Source organism: Tachyglossus aculeatus, chromosome 24 (assembly GCF_015852505.1).
Source record: "Tachyglossus aculeatus isolate mTacAcu1 chromosome 24, mTacAcu1.pri, whole genome shotgun sequence".
In the NCBI taxonomy this organism is placed as follows: domain Eukaryota; kingdom Metazoa; phylum Chordata; class Mammalia; order Monotremata; family Tachyglossidae; genus Tachyglossus; species Tachyglossus aculeatus.
In genome coordinates this window covers 18889955-18905987 of record NC_052089.1, presented here as the reverse complement: position 1 = coordinate 18905987, position 16033 = coordinate 18889955, and positions in this window count along the sequence as shown.

Here is a 16033-nt window from a genome sequence, read left to right as displayed (position 1 = left end):
TTATTGCTAGGTACTACAGAGATAAGGTGAAATGACTATCAAGTGCTTAAATGGTACAGATCCACTGAAGTCCACTAGAACCTCTGTCCTCTCTATCTCCTTCCCTTACGACCACTCATCTTCTCAGGGCCTAAGGACTGCCTCAGGGAAGCAGGAAGTTTGGGGAGGTTAGGGGAAAGGAGGAATAGAAAAAGGATGAAATGTTCAGTAACCAAGTCTAATCTGGAGATAGATTCAGTGTAAACAGGATTTACCCAGCTCCAAGACCATTAAAGAAGCTCACTTTTGATATCAAATATTTGCTAAAATGACCATTTCCACAAGAAAAGTTTAGATGTCGTTATACATACCGTAGAACACAGGCTGGTAGAGAATATCTGAGGTCAATTTTTCTGCCCCCAGAAACAAACAGATGGAGGCTTATCTACCACCTTTTTGTAAGATGTCAGAAGAGAGCTTTTCTTAGCAATCTTGAAGTAGCACGGGAGTTGACTAAGGATTAACTTTTCCCTTGAGCCATACTGCTCCATCAGTACTCCATCACATTCTTTCCCTCCTGAACAACATTGCATTGCTCAGATTCAGCCAGAAAACAAGTAAAATAAGGACAACCAGATTATAATTCTCTGGTAACGTCTTCTCTGTCACTCCGTTAATTCATTGTCTTAAAGACATCACATGCATCTTAATGCTTTTGCTGCATATTTAAAGCAACTATCTATGCCTGCAGCTGCATAGACCAGTAGGCCAGATGAATCAGCAGTTTTAAAATACAATGAAACCAACTGCCGACAGCTGAGAATCATGGCTCTGGAATTTGGAAAATATGCTGTAGCTTACAGAGTAATTCATTATGATTGTTATCCCTGAGCGCAGGTGTGACCCCTTTTGAGGAAGAATAGGTTGTCCCAAATTCCCCATGAGGCATATTTGTGCATAATTCCATATGGGTAGGGATATGTGGCACCAATCACAAGCAGTGTCACAAGAGGATGCTTCCTACAGTCAGCTCTACTGGCCATCACGGTTCCAAATGCAGCTTTTCCAAAAGTGCCTCAAAGAGTGATGCAGAAATGGGAAACTGGCAGTTATGACAGAGTAATAACATCACAGGTCACTACACTGGCTCCACACATAGTTCTTAAAAAAACACCAGTTCAATGGCTTAATATTGATTAGGTTTGGGTATGTTTGTCAGTACTTTGGGAAAATGTCCAAATCAGGAAAATATTTTGCAGAAAATTGCAGGCAGGGACTACACAGACTGATGCCAACTTGTACTTCCCAAGTGCTTAGTACAGTGCTCTGCACACAGTAAGCGCTCAATAAATATGATTGATTGATTTATTTATCTGAATCGGTTAACATGCGAGCCTGGGGTGGATGTAGAAGAGAAATCTCTACATTCAAACTTTAATGTCATGTCTTCACAGCCTACAGAAGCCGGCCAAACTCCCTGATCTCAGGAATTTAAGTTTGGATGGAGAAGGGCAGGTTTATTTGGACTTTTCCCTGACAACCCAACTCTTGATTCCATTAGGAAAGTTTCAGGGGGTAGAGATAGATGCTTTTATACCCCTCCATAATAATGATTGTAGAATTTTTCAAGCACTTACTATGTGCCAAGCATTAAGGTAGATACAAATTAATCAGTTTGGACACAGTCCCTGACCCACCTGGAGCTCACAAGTCTAAGGACAATAGGCATTGAATTTCCATTTTACACATGAGGTAACAGGCATAGAAAAGCTAAGTGACTTTTTCTAATGGCATTTATTAAGCACTTACTATGTGCAAAGCACTGTTCTAAGCACTGGAAGGGAATACAAGGTGATCAGGTTGTCCCACGTGGGGCTCACAGTCTTAATCCCCATTTTCCAGATGAGGTAACAGAGGCCCAGAGAAGTTAAGTGACTTGCCCAAAGTCACAGCTAAGTGGGGGAGCCGGGATTTGAACCCACGACCTCTGACTCCAAAGCCCGTGCTCTTTCCACTGAGCCATGCTGCTTCTCTTGGATGAGTGATTATGTTAACGTGCTTGACTTATTCAAGGTCATACAGCAGACGTATGTCAGAGCAGGGATTAGAGCCCAGATCCTTCTTTCTGGGCTCATGGTCTACTTTGAAGTATAAGTGAAGCAACAATATAAAATCCTAATCAGTTTAGCCATTTTTTTCTGCACTATCAGCTTCCATCTTACATCAATAATGCAACAGATCAATTTCTGTCAGCCTTCGCACCAATCATTTTTCTTAGGCAACAAGCACCGGTGAAGACTCTACAGCACATCAGGTATTCCTTAGAAGTGTATTGGGTTCTTTCTTTCACTTTCTCAACAAAGAAGATAATGTATCACATAAGGCAAAACCTCATTGTGTAGAAATTCAATTCTATGTTAATAATAAAGATATCAAACGCTTGTTATCTTTCTAATCCTGGAAATAAGAACTGTTGCTGTAATTGCTTGAATTTTAAATGTCACACCTGCTTTTTGAAAGGAACAAAACATTTCTTTTGTGGATTGAATTCTTTAAAAAGGCATGACAATAATTAAAAAGTGGTAAAATGACTTCTATTTTTAATTTCAATCCTTATATTGCAACAAGGCAAAGAGCCCAACTCTACTTTCCAGTCTAGGTTCCAGTCAAGCAGAAGCATGACCTGGTGGGAAGAACCTGGACCTGGGTTCTAATGCCAGCTTTCTTTGTGAACTTGGACAAGTTGCTTAACTTCTCTGTGCCTTTAGACTGTGAGCTCCATGGAGGATAGGGGTGGTGACCAACCTCATTAATTTGTATCTCCCCCAGTGCTTAGAACAGTCTTTGACCCATAGTAAGCAAGTGCTTAATAGCAAGTACCATAAAAACACAAAACAGAACAAAAACCACCAACTCTCAGATGTTTGGAGCTTTCCAAGAGCTTGGGGTGGGCAGCAGGGAATCAAGACTACATCCAACACGAACATTACAGGCACCCTGGCAGATTGAGATTGGGTACCCACCCTCCATTCTTCATTTCACTGCCAGATTACACAAAGCAATAAAATGGGACAGTTAGGTAGCTCATGGGAAGGTTAGGGAAGGAGGAGCAATGACATCAGTTCATTCCTTTTTGGCTACGCAATCAACTTTAAAAAAATACAAAATCATCAGAATACAAAATACAAATACAAAATACATCAGGCACTTCATGATCCAAAAAACAAAAAGAGAAGAGAAATTCTGTGAGACCACAGAAGATCTCAGTCTTTTACATTTTAAAGCACATGCATTCTCCAAAGGGAGGCATGTATCTTCATTTAAAGAAGAGTTTTTAAAATGTAGTTGAATATGGGTCTATTTAAATATCAGTAGCATGGCACAGACAAAATGACTGATGCAGAAGAGTGTTAAAGAATGAGATTACCCTTTGACAGAGAAGTACTGACTTCAATGGGAAAAAGCTGAGTACAATGTTAGGAGGATTTCTATTAGTTTAGGTGTTCTGGAGGGAGGCAGTGATCTAATGGACTGCTTGGGAGAACTGTCGAATTTCAAGGTGAACTTAGAGTACAGATAAGACATCAATTAATCATCAGTAAGCAATATGCCAATTCTAAGCTGCTCTCACTTCAAAGTTCCTTTATTTGTCCTTACTTTCACAGCACTTGCAACAAATTCCAGTTTAACTGAATTTCCGATACTATTTTAGAATGACCTGAATTAATCAATCTTATTTAATGTGCACAAAGCACTGTACTAAAGGCTTAGGAGAGTACAATATAGCAGAGTTGGTAAACACTCTCCCTGCCCATAACAAGCTTATGATCTGGACAGGAAGAAAGATAGTAATATGAATAAATTATTTAAGGATATGTATACAAGTGCTGGGGGGGGCTGAGGAAGAGGTGAATAATGCATGTACATTCAAATACAAGGGTGACACAGAAGGGAGTGGGAGAAGAAGTAGTGAGGGCCTATCTGGGGAAAGCCTGTTGGATGAGACATGCCTTCAATAAGGCTTTGAAGATGAGGTGAGTGATCATCTGTCGGATATGAAGAGGGAGAGCATTCCAGGCCAGAAGCAGGCAATGGGGGAGAGGTCGACATGAGGTAGACGAGATTGAAGAACAGTGAGTAGAATGGCATTAGAGAAGCGAAGTGTGCAGGGAATGAGTAGAATGGCATTAGAGAAGCCAAGTGAGCAGGGAATCAGAGCAGTAACGTAGGAGAGAGCAAGGTGATTGAGTGATTTAAAGCCAGTGGTACGAAGTTTATTTGATGAGATGGTAGATCGGCAAATTTTGGGCATTCTTGAGAAGTGAGCAAATATGGACTGAACATTTTTGTAGAAAAATGATCCGGGCAGTAGAGTGAAGTATGGACCAAGTTAGCTCTCTTCCTCCCTTCAAAGCCATACTGAGAGCTCATCTCCTCCAGGAGGCCTTCCCGGACTGAGACCCCTCCTTCCTCTCCCCCTCCCCATCCTCCCTGACTTACCTCCTTCCCCTCCCCACAGCACCTGTATATATGTATGTTTGTACATATTTATTACTCTATTTTATTTGTACATATTTATTCTATTCATTTTATTTTGTTAATATGTTTTGTTTTGTTGTCTGCCTCCCCTTTCTAGACTGTGAGCCCGCTGTTGGGTTGGGACCGTCTCTGTATGTTGCCAACTTGTACTTCCCAAGTGCTTAGTACAGTGCTCTGCACACAGTAAGCACTCAATAAATACAACTGATTGAATGAATGAATGAATGGACCAGAGTTGGGAGAGACAGGAGGGAGGGAGGTCAGCGAGGAAGCTGATAACAATAATGGTACCAGGGGAAGTAACATGGCCTAGTGGTAAGAGCATGGGCTTGGGAGTCCGAGGTCATGGGTTCTAAACACAGCTCTGCCACTTATCTGCTGTGTGACCTTGGGCAAGTAACTCCACTTCTCTGGGCCTCAGTTACCTCATCTGTAAAATGGGGATTGAGACTGTGAGCCCCACATGGGGCAGGGACTATTTCCAACCTGATTTGCTTCTATCCACCCCAGCAGAGCTTAACAAATGACATCATTATCATTTTTATTATTTTAAGAAATCTGAAAAAAATAATCTGAATTTACGTAAATCTATAAGCATATGGATCTGAACCTATCATGAAACAATTGGGTATGGTGTTCTCACCAATCTTACATTTATAAGTAGGAAAAAATACTTAAAGATTCTATTCGTATTTTAATGTCATTGTTCTTTATTTGAATATATTGAGTGCTTTGGAAAAATAAATTGGACTTTATCGAAAAAGTTCACTAACTATATTTTATCTGCTAGGAATAATAATAATACTTTTTAAAAATAGTTAATAGAAATGTAAAACCACATATAAATGCAGACTATTTCTGCATTTTCAGTCTGTTTTATTTCAACACCTTATACTTAAGAAACAGGTAAACAAAACATATTCCAAATGCTCGCACAAAATACTTATTTCTTCCTTCTGTTTTCTTGGTAACAGCTAGTCAAAACACATTTAGTCACAAATTGCTCCTGGAAACATTATATATACCTGTATGATAAAGCAAGCTGCAGTAAAGAGATACACATTCTAATAAGGTGTTGAGATTATACTCCTGCTGCATACATGCAAGTGTTTGCCAAAATAAATTAAGCTGGAAAGCTATCATTTTCTTGTTACTGATACAGTTCATCTATATTCAGTTGCATTTTCTTTTTAATTTACATTTCATTATCAAGTTTCTACAATCTTTTTTCCTCCTTTAGACTAATCTTCCCTCACTCTCTATTATAATGGAGGCAAAAGAGTAAAGCATATCTTGTGACCTCTAACTTGAGTCCTGAGCCAAAAGATAAATTCTTATTTTTTCCTACTGACCGTGAGCTCCTTTCTAATAAACACTGCCCTCACTTCATCTCTACCTTTAAATATGTTGGTGTGGCCTAATTTTCAGGACTGTCTTGTGTACTTTCAATTAAATGCATCTTTTAATTGCAGAAGCATTTTTATCATTCAGAAAACTTTTCCAATGGCATTGAAGAGGAAAAAAAATGAAATCAAATGGATTGAGGTACTCGATCCAAGCCAAGTGGAGGATATGAAGAATCCAGATATGTTTGGGTGGTACAAATACATAGTTTAATTGTGATGGCGAGGTGGAGGGTATCACTGATGAAAGAGAATAAAAGAATCATATTGCTCAAAACCTATCTGCCCTCCATCTCTTTTGCTCAGTTGAGATTTATGAGGGTAATTGCTGTAGACACAACAAATCCAGTGTCAGCAAGAGGGTTCATTAGCCACAGGAAAGAACCACCTTTGAGAAAGATTAACTAATCTAAAGCTTTTCATTCTTATTGCACAGCCTCAAAGACACAGCACTTGGTCTTCCATGCAATCATCCAAGTCAATCATTTATATGGGAAACATTAAAGCAACTCACTGTGGTCCATAAATTAATAAGAATCAACAAATGGCTTTAGATTTATCTGTTCAACCACTCTTAGCTATTGAAAATTATGCTAATGTATTAACACACTAGGCAAGATCACTGGGAAATCAGAATGTTGTGATGGGACTAGCTAAAACCTCCTAAAATTACCTGTTGTTCTCTCTATTAAAAGAACCTGAAAGCAATTGGCAGAAGAGAGTCAAACGTGATTTCTAATTGCTATTCCATCACCCTACAGCAGTTTACTACAGAGTGAGGGTAGCAGTTTACCCATCAGCATAGTAAGCACTCAATAAATACGATTGATTGATTGATTGATCAGCAATGTGTGAGATACGGGATTGGTTCTGCTCTCTCCTCTGGAATTCCTGCAGGTGAGGAGGGGAGATGATGGGTGTCACCAATCAATCATATTTACTGAGCGCTTACTGTGTGCAGAGCACTGTACTAAGTGCTTGGGAAATACAAGTTGGCAACAGATAGAGACAGTCCCTACCCAACAGTGGGCTCACAGTCAGACAGCTGCTGCTCATATCATCATCAATCGTATTTATTGAGCACTTACTATGTGCAGAGCACTGTACTAAGCGCTTGGGAAGTACAAATTGGCAACATATAGAGACAGTCCTTACCCAATAGTGGGCTCACAGTCTAAAAGGGGGAGACGGAGGGGGAGACAGTCCCAGGGGCCCGGTTTTAGGGGTGCCCCAGGGCACTCTGCACACGTTGCTGGCCCAGGTGAATGCCTGCAGACTCGAAAAACACAGAAAATCAAGTAAAGGCATCAGGGACAGATGCCAGACCACCAAGTCACTTTGGACCCTAGGACCAGTGATACACAGGTCCCAAAATGTGAATCTTACCTACACTGGATAACTGCCTCAACCACTAGGCTCTCCCAGAGCAGATTCGGTGGGAAATGCATTAGACCTATGTGGTGAGTGGCAATTAGTACACAATGGCTATCTATGAGAGCAAAAGCTGCCAAAGACAGAGCACAGACCTGAGAGTCACCAGGATCTGGGTTGCAATCCAGGCTCCGCCGCTTGTCTGCTGTGTGACCTTGGGTAAATCACTTAACTTCTCTGTGCCTCAGTTACCTCATCTGTAAAATCTTTGTGAGGCCAGTTTGGTTGGTTGGGGCTGCTGTTGGAAATGTCTTTTTAACCACAGAGGCAGACTGTGGGTTGCTGTCATTAGTACAGTGTATGGAACCCAATGGGTGCTGAAACATAACAATAATAATAATAATGATATTTGTTTATGCTTACTATGTGCCAAGTACTTTTCTTGTTATGTGCCAAGCAAGATAATCAGGTTGCCCCAGGTGGGGCTCACAGTCTTACTCCCCATTTTACAGATTTGGTAACTGAGGCACAGAGAAGTTAAGTGGCTTGCCCAAGGTCACACAGCACAGTGGTAGCACAGGATTAGAACTCACGTACTGACTCCCAAGTCCGTGCTCTTTCCACTAAGCCACGCTGGTTCTCTGAGAAATATTAATACTGATTTAACCACTGAGGCCCTGCTTCAGACCTGATACACCCTGCCCCCTCCATAACCCACAGACAACTCTTTCCCTACCTTCAAAGCTTTATTGAAGGCAAATTTTCCCCAAGAGATGTACCCCAAGGTACATCCCCCCCCACCTCCCAACCCCCCAGCACTTATGTATATGTGTATACATCTATAATTCCATTCATTTATATTGATACCTTTTTACTTATTTTGATGTCTGTCTCCCCACCTCTAGACTGTAAGCCCAGTAATGGCAGGGATTGTCTATTGCTGAATTGTACTTTCCAAGCGCTTAGTACAGTGCTCTGCACACAGTAAACTCTCAATAAATGTGATTGAATGAAGAGTGAGGTGCCACTTGGGTGGGTTGAAGATAGCAGGTTAAGGGATCAGATAAAAAGAGAGCCAGTAAAGAATAAACCATCCCAGAAATCATTTGATTAAAGGATCACTTGAGTTTCATTATTACAAGAGCATGGACCAAAGACATTGACCAAGAAGTAGTGATAGAATATGGGCCCAGAAGTCAGAAGAGCCTGGTGCTAATCCTAGCTCTCCCACTTGTCCACTGTGTGACCTTAAGCAAGTCACTTAACTTCTCTGGGCCTTAGTAACCTCATCTGTAAAATGGCAACTAAAGACTGTGAGCTTGCTGTTGGGTAGGGACCGTCTCTATATGTTGCCAACTTGTACTTGGAAGTAGCAAAGTAGAGAAGCAGCGTGGCTCAGTGGAAAGAGCAGGGGCTTTGGAATCAGAGGTCATGAGTTCAAACCCCAGCTCTGCCAATTGTCAGCTGTGTGACTTTGGGCAAGTCACAACTTCTCTGTGCCTCAGTTCCCTCATCTGTAAAAAGGGGATTAAGACTGTGAGCCCCCCGTGGGAAAACCTGATCACCTTGTAACCTCCCCAGCGCTTAGAACAGTGCTTTGCACATAAGTGCTTAATAAATGCCAACATTATTATTATTGTACTTCCCAAGCGCTTAATACAGTGCTCTGCACACAGTAAGCGCTCAATAAATATGATTGAATGAATGAATGAATGACATGGACTGTGCCAAACCTGATAATCTTCTATCCCAGTATGTGGTACAGTGCCTGCCACACAGTAAGTGCTTAAATACCATAAAAAAAAAATGATCTTTTTACTATTGGTCCCTTCCCAGTTTGATTTAAAGATCACAGTTATTCCTGCCTTTTCCTTAAAATTCTCATTTGAACCTTCAAAAATGTAAAAATATAGAGAAATATCAGAATAATTTTTGCTCAACTTACATAGCCACGGTACCTTCTTTATACCTTTTTGCCAGTAATCTGATAAGTCTATGGCTTAATCACTATTCGAACAAAGATAGATACATATTCAAGGATTTCATTTGCCCACTCTGATTGGAGGTGATTACTTTAGGACTTGAAAATTGGATAAAATCTGAAAATCTCCAAGAGCTTGGAAATGGATTTCTTTTTATAGATCATTGACTAGGAGTATAACAATTTGTTCCCAAGCTTCTATTTCCATATCAACAATTTCAGCCACATTGTATTAACTTCTTGTTTCAACTCTTCTCACAATCTAATAACATCCTTTATATTCATTGTTATATCAGCTGATTGCATGGAAATTGATTTGGAATTTGGTCCATATAGAAAAGTAGCACATCCTTTGACTCAACTCTGAATTGATTTGTTAATAAAATGGGAAACTTGTTATTTGTGTATTCAGCGGGCATCTGCTTCACTTCTATTTTTTTTTTCTTTAACCACATTCTGGAATTCCACAGTTTGTTTTTTTTTTTTCCTAATACAGTTGTAGGTCTATTTACCAGTCAGTCTCCTTTCACTAGGGTATGTGAATAAAGTAATGTGGCCTCCATGTGCAGCTTTATGATGGGATAGGGTCATATGGGCACCACCATTGAGCATTGAAGGGAAACAATATAATCAAATGGCGAAGCAAGGCCCGATGGAATCACTTTGAAATGAGCTCATTCGAAAGGTGCTGTATCCTGGTCTTGGCACAGATCTATATTTTTATAGAGAATAACCTCCAGGGTTTCCTGCATACTGTAAATTGAGGTTATGTAAAAGTAAGAACAACTCAAATTCAAATTTTATCCTTTTGGGGGAAAATGGAGGAAAATGAAGGTAGGATGATACATAAGCAAACAAAGATCAGAACTCTTTTGTAAGGAATTAGGTTTAAAGTCTGCAAAGTCCTTTTCATGGACATTTACTAGATTCCTGCTAGGTTAATTAGAGGCCTACTGAAGCCACCTTTTCATGTCAGAAAAATGGGGAGGAGAAAAACATGCGTGTTTCTGTACAGACCATGATCCTCCTGTTCCTTCAGTTTCAATCCTGCACTCACTCACTCATTTCTTGAAGCCAGTAGTAGCCCTAAATATTTCCTTTCTAAAGCCACCTCACATGAGACATCTCACCCTTTCCTACTGCAGGTGATAGTAAAGTTCCATGACTACTGTCTTTCATGGTGACTGTCAAACAGTTCTGGAATCTTGGAGCAGTCCTTCTGCCTCAGTGCCCCAGGTCTCCTCGCCTATCTTTCCCTCGACAAAACCCCACACCAAGGAAAGAAGCAGTAAATACTTATTAAAAAAACATTTGTAATGGAAGTAAAGGGAAAACAGATGGCAAAATGACGATGCATTTGTTACTGCAGACAAAAAGGAAATCATTCTATTTCTTATGAGTGGGCGTTCCAGCCCACTCATAGTGGTCTGTTTCATTGGTGATTGTGTAGCTGTCATACATTTCCATTGTTTACTAGGCTTCCTGAATGTCACTTAAAGTTTTTAAAACCACTGGGTAATTATCTACCAACTGCAGGAGTGTACAGAAACACCCCAAGAAGCACTTTCTGGTCCTGTACAGGTTAAATCACAGAAATGAAATCCCAAGACATTAAATCCAAAGACAACAAAATGAAGCCTCCTTGTACTCGAAACAAAGCCCCACGTTACTAGTCTCATGCTGTCCCCTCAAATAATAAAGAAAGCTTTGTGCATAATAATGAACCTGAGTTACATAGCCAGGTTCTTACCAATTGCTTTCCCCCATTTAAAGACAAAGATAGCTTTATATCTGTCAGGAACCTCACAGAAGGAAAATAGAACAGTCTGAAATCATCCAATCCCCCAGGAATTTTACTGAAAATTGGTCATGATGATAAAGGATAAGAAATACCCTGCTCCACAGCTGCAATATTAGCAAAATTCAAAAGATATTACTATTGAATAATCAATGAGTCACACTACTTTCTGGATTCTGATGTATTCACCTCTATTATAAGATTTAAAGTTGTGGCGGGGTGGGGGGGGACTTTAAAGGGGAAAAGGCTTTTTCTGGCTCTTGTTCCATAGACCTTTTATAAATTCATAATAAGGAATACAGTAATGAATAAGGATGCTAACAATCCTTTCATGATGCAAATATAATAATAGTAATAATGGCATTTATTAAGCACTTACTATGTGCAAAGCACTGTTCTAAGCACTGGAATATAGGCATCTTCAGTCTTGTTGTGAGCTTACTATACATTTTGATGATGCTTTACATGTTTCACAACTATCTGATGTAGGTACTAAAACAATCTCAGTTTCAGATTCCCAGTCAATCCCAAAACGTTTAGGTATAGACCTATGCTTAGTGAACTCAGGCATTTTTGAAAATACATTAGTGTAACAAATATGTAATACTGAATTTAATTCTAACTTTATTTCATATCAGATATAATTAACCTATCAGCCTCAGTTCAATTCATCCAAGTTAGGAACTGCATACTTACCAATATTCCAAATTTCCTTTTAGGGCCAAGGCCAAGTGTGAAGTCCAGCTCCAGGGTTGTTGTGCACAGATCAAGACTAGAGCTGCATTAGGAAGAACTACTAGCTAGCAGGCTTTTTTCCCCCCCTTAACCAGGTTTTGGTCCCTCTGGGAGACTTAAAATATTCTCACCTTGTAAGAGTGAGATCAGGCTGACAGCTCCCCTGGGAATGAGGCTTTGATCGGTTACTTAAAATCACTGGGGCTGAAGGAACAGAGTAGAGCCAACACTGACATCCTCCTTCCACATTCCTCCCTTCTCTTATGCCCTTGCCCCGCCTACGGACACAGCTGACAACCCTGGAGTCTCCCTCACCTGTCTCCCTTATCTCATTAGTGCAGGTTTTCGCACAGGGGAAAGGAAGCCTTTTTAACTGCCCTACTCTACTTGATAGAAACTTTTCCACAAGTGTGTTCAATGATGCTGCTAGTTTCTTCACTTTTCCAATCAGACTGAGGACTGCTTGCCCTTGCTTCAGGAATTTCAGCTGGGCTCTGCTGACAATCATTAAATTATTGCCTCATGTTTAAAAAGCACCTTGAGGTGCCTTGCATGAAAAGATATTATACTCAGTAAGTAGGAGCTGTTGTTTTGCACTTGATGAAAAGCCAACTCCATACATGTAATAGAATGAATGTGTTAGCTATATCTTCAGCAAACCATAAGATAATTTAGAATAGCCATCTTTACCATACATAGGGTAATTTTTCTTAAATGGGTTATTGTTTTGTGCTGTGTGTCACGTTCAATTGCATTACAAAACAAATGATCTGTATTTTCCTACCCTAAGTATAATATTGAATAAAAGAACTGTTTTATTGAGTATATGGGAAATCCAGTTTACAGGTAGAGGTGCTGTAACTCACTCCAAAGCTTTGCAGCTGGCTGAACACAGTGACCCTTCAGTGTGCAAATCTCTCATTCCTATCTCACTTGTACTTCCACTTTCAGAAGAGAGAAAGTCAGAGTTTCTAACCTAAAAACAAGCAGAGAGACTTGAAAAATGATTTGAAATTTTGTAAGTTGTCAGCTCCTTGTGGGCAGGGACCATGTCTACCAACTCATTTGTGGTATTTTACACTCCCAAACATTTGGTAGAGTGTCCTGCACACAGTAAGTTCTCAGTAGACACCATTGTCGTATTGAAGATTATGGGTACTTCATTGAATATCTGCTTAGTTAACAAAACCCCAAATCAACAACAGTACCATTTCCCATTCCAACACTACCAAAGGTTTTATCACATCACCCTCCTATTTGAATGAAGTATAATGTAGTTGTGGAGTTTTCAAAGTTTCATTCACCAAACCAGCCGACAGTCCTTGAGTCTCCCTCACCTATCAATCAATCAATCGTATTTATTGAGCACATACTGTGTGCAGAGCACTGTACTAAGCGCTTGGGAAGTACAAGTATGGCAACACCTATCTCCCTTATCTCATTAGTGCAGGTTTTTGAACAGGGTTTTTCTGGTTTGTTGTATGAAACTTTGAAAACTCCACAACTACATTTTATCTCCAATTACAGGGCACATCAGTAGCCCAAACATTCCAAAACATCATTGTTTGGGGATAGTGTGGCCTAGTGGAAAGACCACGGGCTTGGGAGTTGGGAGATCTGGGTTCCAATCCCAGTTTCAATACTTCACTGTGCCTTAATTACCTCATCTGCAAAATGGGGATCATATACCCATTCTCCTCTACTCTTAGACTGTGAGTCCCATGTGGGATAGGGACAGTGTATATTCTTTATCCTCTATCTACCACAGCAGTGCATGACACATAGCACTCAACAAATATCATAATTACTAGTATTACTGCTAAGAAATCAAATAACTTATCTCTCCTCCCTGACTGCTATGCTCCAGTAGACTTGCTCACCCCATGAGGCAATCAGCTATAGGGAATGGGAACACTGCAGTTCTCATCCATATTATCACTTGTTTAGAATAGGTTATGCCATTGATAGTGGCACTAAATAATATTTTCTTTGGCATACTTAAAGAGACCTCCAGGTGACACACTAAACTTCCAGGTACATTACTAAAAGCAAAACAGTTGCTTCCTTTTTTAAAGGCAATAATATCTTCATTTGCAACCAAAAGAACAAAATAAGGTTGGCCATGTTGAAAACTACAAAACCAGAAAGCACTATAAATACTGGAGAAAAGGATTTTTTAAAAAATATTCCTTGAAAGTCTGCTTGATTTAAGAAATTATTCAATAACTACATTCCTGTAGAGTCATTTTTTTCACCCTTTTGAGATTATCAAATTGCCAGAAAGGATTCATCACAATAATAAACATGAAATAGAATAGAAGATAAACTGTGATTGATTTAAAAAGAAGTCTATTATTTTTAATGTTCCTGTGTGCCACATAAACCTCCTGCATTATTTCACACCTAAAATATTAAGTTGGGAAGTTATTTGTGACTTTAAACCTAGATACGTAGCAATGCTTACATTGTAAACACAAAGCAAGAAAACAGCTTGGATATTTGTCGACATTTTGAGTCCATCACTGCAATTCCTTCTTGCCAGCAGATGTAAAATCTACAGCCAATAATTGAGTGCCTTGTGGCAACACCCCCCCCCCCCCGAAAAAAAAAAAAAAACCCAGCAGGTCATGAAAATCAGACATAGCTTGCAGAAGAGCTCTGTTTAGCCAAAAATAATCCACGGAATCTAACAGTCCACACAAACTCAGCAGCAATCTTCAACCCTCAGACTAAAAGCTTACTCGTGACCCTTGAGAGGTTTCCCGACTCCTCTTAAAACAATGAATTTCCCATACTGCTTACTTTCTAGTACAGCCTCATTTCACCATTTTATGATTCAGCACTCAACTACTTTACAAGACGCTCTTAGATATTCATAGATTTATCATCAGCAATAAATATGCTTTGCAAGTGGTTGAACAAGATACTCAAATTGGTTTAGGAAGTATCCAAAGATGTTCTTTCCACCTTTTTTTTTTTGCAAAACAAGGGGAAAACTGACAAAAAAACAACAAAAACAACAAATAAAAGTTCTACACACTAGGCACACTGGGGCTGGAAAAAAAAAACCATGAGCATCAGAGCTCAATAAATAATAAATCAATCTTTTCTAGTCTTTCTCCATAACATTTATTTGATCCACTCTTTCCCCTCCATTAAAACAACCACTGAGCCCAAGTTCCCTCTGCTGGTTTACCCACTTCCATCCTTTGTCAGATCATTTTCTACCCTGCTGCAGAGATCGTTTTCTTGTAGAATCTTTCAGCATACATTTCTCCAATCCTCCCAAACCTCTAGACTTCACATCTCTCTACTAATTAAGAAGAAACTCCTTGCCATTGTCTTGAGGGTCTCCAGCAACTCTCTTCATCATAGACATGGACTCCCTTCAATCACTCTCTCTCAACTCACACTCTTTGTTCATCCCCAAACCACCTTGTTTTCAACTCTGCCACCTCCAACCCTTCACTCTTACTGTTACCCCAGCCTGGAATTATTTTTCCCTCTTCCCCCAACAAATCTACCATACCACAGCTCTCCCAGCTCTATAGCCCTCCCAAAATCCAATCTCCTCCTCCAGGAAACTTTCCCCTGATTAAATTCGCAACATCTAAATTGTGTCAGCCCAATATCCACCCTTAGCACTGGCATATGCATTCCTATCCCCAACACTCATGCACATATGTATATTCTTATTTTATATGTTATTTTACATTTATCTGTACATTCAGATCTGTTTCATCTTCACGTGTTTGTAGTTCTTCAGGCTTTAGCCTTGTTCTCTCTCCCATTAAATTGAAAGCTCCTAGACAAGAAGGAATGTGTTATGCTACTATGGTTCTCTGTAAAGGCCTCAGTAGAATACCTAACACACAGTAGGTGTTCAATAAATGTCATCAGTGGATTGATATGCAGGCAAGAGTGGTTGTTTCTGGGGACAGCCACTTTAACCTCTGGCTAGATTTGGAAAATCAGATTCCAGCAATTGAACATCGGCAAATGTCACCGCCCAGCAAATCTTTTACTACTATGATGAGGAAGAGCTCTCTGAAACAAGTTTCAACTATATTCCATCTCTCAGAGCCATCTTTCATCAGGTCACACAGTCACACCCAGTACCTTAAAACAGACTCTACATTTGGCCAATCAATATATTTCAAGTGACACCACAGTTTCTAGGTGATGAAATCTCATCACCACACCAATGCTGCTGTCTCTATGGATATG